A 6,147-nucleotide genomic window follows, 5' to 3' on the forward strand; every position below is an offset into this window, starting at 1 on the left:
GCAGCTGGACGAGCTGTGACTGCTCCTGCGGCCGCCCGGTGCAGCCCTGGCACTGCCTGCCTTGTCCCGGTGGGGGCAGCCAGGGGAGCAGCTGGACGAGCTGTGGCTTCTCCTGCGGCCACGCGGTGCAGCCCTGGCACTGCCTGCCATGCCCCGGTGGGGGCAGTCGGTGGAGCAGGCAGATGAGCTGCAGCTTCTCCCGCAGTCATCCGGTGGCACAGCCTGCTTTGCCCCGGTGGGGGCAGCCAGACAGGCTACGGCTTCTCCCACTATGCATAGCCCCCGCTCCCAGTGCCCCGCGCAGCCCCAGCATGGCAGCATTTATCCCACCTCCTGTTCCAGCCCCAGCCTCAGCCCCCACCTCCCACAGGGGCCCTGACCTGCACCCCCACGGCCCTTTCCTTCCCCCTCCCCTTCCACCGACAGACCTGTATCCAGCATTCAGCATCGTGAAGTTGAAACCCAGGTTGGAACTTCGAAACCCAGGTGTCAGTTTTACAAATGTCGTAACTGCGGTTCATCGTAACTTGAACCGTCGTAAGTCGAGCACTGCCTGTATAGGAAATGTAGGAGGTTAAGGCTAGAAAGCAGGTCTGGAGGCAGGCCTAAGTCATAGCGTACTGCAGACATCATAGTGTAGCATGCTGGTTACCACCAAACTAGTTCTATCCTGTTGTCTCCCTGTTAGTGTGTTCCCACTCAGACATATTCTGGTTTTAACAAACATATCATCCTCAAGAGCTTTTCTGTAAATCCTTTTGATACTTTACACTTTCAGTGTGTACAGAGCTATGAATATAGGCGGTGTTTCAAGAATTGCATATCTAATATGGCTGTTGATAATTTGAAGGCTGTACTTCATTAAAAAACAAAATAAAACAGAACACTTTGGTGCTCCCTACCAGCAAAAGATTTTGCCCTTCAACTTGAAGGGGCAAAAAAAGAAAAGAAAAAAGTGACCTGTATCAAAAGGCATCTTTGTACCCAACAGACTTATTCTCTATGGGTAGATAAATCAGTTAGTTTCTAATAAGATGCCACCCTTGCCCTGTTTTATGTGAGTCTTCAGCATTAGCTGTTTGCTTTAGTTACAAAACATATCTTTTTGGAACTTCTTGTGCCTACGGGTTCTCCAATGCCAAGATAATTATGAGTGAACGAGGTGGATTTTATTCTGTTTCTCTAAGACTGGAAAAGATATTCCTGGACTTTCAAAGCCCCATTTCCATTTGCCAGATAGGGATTTGGCTTTTTGTTTGTATACTCAGCAAACTGGGTTTGGTGTTATTGAGATACTATGAATATGACACCTTGCCAGGCTATTTTGTACAGTCTCTTTTTTTAGCATGTTAAGGATTATAGCCTGTTTTACAATGGAGATCTCTTGTCACTTAGTAAGAACAGGATTCTTATGTCTTTAATTTTGCTGCTTCTATCCTTCCGAGCAGATAGCACTAGCCTGAATTATCATAAAAGCTGTACAAAACTTCTTTTATGAAGGCCCAAATCATGCAGTCTTGCTGGCATTTGAGTTTAATGGCAAATTAGAAACTCAGCTTGGCTTCACTGAAAAGTTCCCGTGCATTGCAACGTGTGAATCACCTGAGCAAATCTGGATTTAGATGAAAGGAAACCCCGCTTGAGTCAGGTTTTCTTAAAACGTTGTGAAACTTGAGGTTCATACGTAGCTTCAGAGGTACGTATTGACTGTTTTTGAATTTCTGGGCTGGGAAGGAGCTGGAACTGAGGAGATGGGGAAGGTTGGGAACCATACAAATTGCAAGAAGGAAAGTTTGCACAAATCCCTGAGAACAGCAGTTCTAGCACAAGAGGTGGAGGATATGATTCATGCTTGCACAGGCAGGTGAAGCTTCCAACCTTACTGCCTTGGATGTGACATGCCCTTTTAAAAATGGTGTTTCAAGTCTCATTTCTAGATACACAATATTGGAGAATATAATGTAAACTGATAGTAGTAAGACCCATGGTTTAATGATTTGATTGTCCCGGCTGTTATCACGTAAATCAGAGCCATTCTTTGGAGCCCTATTTACTGAGCATAATGGCCAGAGACTGACCCAAGTGTACAAGCTGAATTGGGTGTTTGAGGTAGACTACTGCAGCTGAGCCAGCCTTAGTGGGGAGTGACGAGTCAGGATTGCCTAGTAGAGACTGCTAATTATTTTACACCTGTCCCAGCTGCCTGTGGAGGGTTTAGATTGAGAGTGTGGTCGGGGGTAGAAAGGTAAGAAAGATTTATTGACTTAAGAAAAACACAACTGTGCGTAGTAACAAGACAAACAATGACAGACAAAAGCAATTCATGTCAGCAACTTATCGGCAGTCCCTCTGATGCTGGATACATAGCAAGCTTTTCTTTCCACAAAGTGCAGCGAGGTCAGGCGTCCCCGAACAATGCTGTCTGAGGGGTGCCAGGAAGGACCCCAGAATGCAGTTCTTGGGCTCCTCGAGGGCCACGGGCCCACTGATCCAAGCAACAGCTAACTAATCCTTTTCACAGAGCTGCATGTTCTTTCTGAATGGTTTTCAAATATTTCAGCTAATTTATAGCTTCTGAAGGACACTGATAACATACGACCACTTAGATTACTTTTTCTTCAGCTGTCCTTAGACTGAACAATAGCTGTTCAAGCCTTGCATTCCTTTGATAAGGTAATTTTAACGGCGCCACAGAGCCTTACTACTTCTAGGCTTTACTAAATTTACTAGGTCTTACTTTATACAAAGCCTCACTACATCTTAAACTATAATTAGGCTTTTAGCAACAACTTACAGCTTAATATCTAAACAAATACAGGAAAACACTTGGTCTAATCTTCATAGAGCCTTCAGCAAGCACTTTTATCACACACACATACTTTTCAGCTGCCACAACACCTGTCACCTGGACATTACCATGAGCGAATCGTGACCTGTATCACTAGCCGAAGAAACCCTCTACTTTCAGGATAATCTGACAGTCGAGGCTATTTCTTTGGATTCCCTTTCATTTTCCAAATGCGCTAGTAGACGTGTTACTGTCATCATGACTTTGTATCTTTGGCTGTACATGTTCTCCAGCTCCAGCAATTCTTTGGAGTCCCCTAAGCGGCCCCAGCATTGGAGAAGTGTCCCTTGAGAGATGGAGAGTTGCTTAGTAACTTAATTTTAAAACAGTCATTTTTAAAGCTTTCTTTGCAGCAGCAAGTTGGAGCCAAAATTAATTTCTCTACCTTGCTTCTAGCTGGAGGCCAATGTGAGTGTTATTACTTCTGCGCGTAAACTACTGTAATCAGCACAGTAGCAAAGCAGTGCTGGTGAAAGCTGGACTGTTACCAATTTTTGCACATGCAGGAGAATACTTTATGCCCAGCAAAACTTGTTTATCTTGATTATGAAAGTTTTAACTAAGGGTTGTTTTCTTTCTCATCCGGAGTCTAAGTATCCTCAACTTCTTTTATAAACCATGCCCAAAACTTTCTTCTGTTCAGCTCATTTCCTACTCCTGGTCTCAGCTCCACTGGTATCTACACCCTCTATTCTGCCTTCCCCAAAGGAAAAAAGTTAAGTAACACACAAGAAAAAAACAAAGTATGCTGAATATTTCTAAATTCTCTCATAAAGATGCCTTTCCCTTTTGCTTTACCCATGTTATCACTTCCCCTTCCTGCTGTCCATCTTATGTCCAGTAAGTAAAGCCCTGGTCTTGGAACTGACTCCATATGGGAGTCTCGTTGTACTCATACAGGTTCCCTGTGTCTCCTAGGGGAACTTATGGGAGGCAGAAAGTCAATTCACATGGAGTCAATTCCACTGGTGGTTGAGCCTTCCCTGTTGCAACTTTTCACATTGGAAGTAGCAGGGAAGGGAAGAGGTTAAGTTAAAATAATGTGATTTCAGAATTGCTTTGGACTGAGCTGCCTTTAGAAATCAGGCAGTTCATGCCTTGCTTGTAGAAGCCCAGAGAGACATGCTCTGTCTTTCGCTTACTGTGTGTGCTTGCTTAAGTTATTACTTCCACTATCCATATATATCTTTTGTGAGCTGTCTTAACTGAATGGTTTCATTTGCTTCATGGAGAGCTGGAGAATCACATGCCCATCTCTGGGTTTTGATTTTGGATATTTTTCTAACTAGAAAATAAAATGTTCAGTTTTGATTTCTCTGTTTGAAAGCTTGAATTACCAAAGGCACAGCTCAGATGTACTATTTCTTCTATTTCTATAGGCAGGATGGTAGAAAACATGGATAGCAAGCACCTCGGCAATAAAACATCATTGATTTTTTTATTTTTTTTATTACCTGGTCAGATTCACTGCTGCAGTGCTGTGAAGAGTTAATATACCACAGTTAGCCAGGAAGCTTTGTTATCATGTGCACCTTTTTTAGTCACTGAATACTCCTGAAGAACAGTTTTTTGCTTTGGACTCATAAAATTGCAACCTACTATAATGATTTAAAGTCACTTTATTAGTTATATGGTTCTGTTAACCAGGAGTGCTTTGAATGTTCAGTACTATAGCTCTCTGTTTGACTAATCTGCAAATGAGAAGGTAGTCTCTGCTGAAGTCTCTGTGAACTGAGAAAGAGGACTTGAAATAGGATGTTTCATCAGCCACTCAGTTACCATCTGAGTTTTCATGAATATACATGGTGAATCCTTTTCCCCAGGTAAACTATTTGTACCCCTTGAAATGCCGTGATGCAGTAGCTTAGGAGTCTTTTCCCCCTCTCCCCACAGTGGAGCTTCAGGAGAACTACCATGGGGTAAAGAACAACATTTGACTTTTTTTGTTTTTAAGAAAAGCAGAATGCAAGCCAGTTGAAATGAAAGCTGATGTTCATGGCTTAAGAAGCAGAGTTGGAATCTGGGGCAAACGCTGCACGACAGCAGGGGTGCGCACACGTTCCAAGAGCGGGGCATGGGGTGGGAGGCATGTGCACAGGGCCGGCCCGTCCTATCCTGCGAAACCTGCGGCCGCAGGGCGCCCCGCAGCCAAGGGGCCACCTACGTCCAGCCGCTCGCCCCCACCACCGCCGGCTTCTTCTGCTGCTTGCCACTCCCCCATCTCCTGCTGCCACCATCGACTTCTTTGCATTAGGGGGCCCTAAAACTATTTCTTCCAGGGAGCCCCAAAAAATGGTGGGCCGGCCCTGCACGTGCAGGTTCCAAGGGTGGGGGGCACGCAGGTCCGAGAGCAGGGGTGGAGGGTAGCAGTCTTACCCATGCTGGGAACTCTGAAACAGTCCCTGGCTGAGCCACTGCTGCACGCTCTGCTCCCTGGCTGTCGCTCTGAATGCAGTCCCCAGTGTGGGTGTGCTGCCAGGGCATGGACGCTATGCAGGGGGACACCCCTCCTAACTGGGCTGCCAGGGTGGATGCCCCGCTTGCTTACCCGTAGTTCTGTTAGTGAGGCTGGAGTTGTCTTGAGCTTGCAAAACTGAACAGGAACTTCTTGTGATTGCACTTAATATGCATACACATTTTTTTTTGTCTCAGTCGTTATATTTAACAGTTGATGCCATCTAATCATTAAATGGATCGGGAAGTCGGTTCCTTTCATGTCTTTGGTAATTCATCTTGTCTAAATTGTTTCAGTTCCTCGGAGGCTGGTTGTGAATATGCATGACATCTTTCAGCATAATAACTAGGAAATCATTTTTATGTTGCATCTCATTAACAAAATGAAGCATCAAAACAGGCTTCCCTTCCTTTATAGATGTAGCTTTCAGTCAGTTCAGGAGACTGCTTGCTTCACCCTCATACGTGTAAAAACCTAGCCCCAAGTATTTGATTCTAGATGATATCCTAATCTTTTGTTTTTTAGTTGCTTTTCCATATGCCACATTCATCCTGAAAGATCCCAGCTTCTGGATCAATTCTGGCATCCAGTTCTCAGCCCCCGCTTGCAGCGGGTAGCATGCAGCAGTGCCGTTCCCAAAAATTAGTGGTTTGGAGCCACAAAGGGGAAAGGTGGGCTCATCCTCAGTGTGCTGCTGCTGCTATTTCTACGACGTGCTACAGAGTCAAGTGCTCTTCACAGGAGTAGGGCCAAAGGCTGGACCCTTCTACTGTGGTTGAGTTGGTTAAAGCACCTGTCTAGTAAACTGGGGATCCTATGTTCAAATCCCAGCAGTGTCTGTTAT

The sequence above is a fragment of the Crocodylus porosus genome, unplaced genomic scaffold (assembly GCF_001723895.1).
Source record: "Crocodylus porosus isolate Cpor-Errol unplaced genomic scaffold, CroPor_comp1, whole genome shotgun sequence".
NCBI classification, from domain to species: Eukaryota; Metazoa; Chordata; order Crocodylia; family Crocodylidae; genus Crocodylus; species Crocodylus porosus.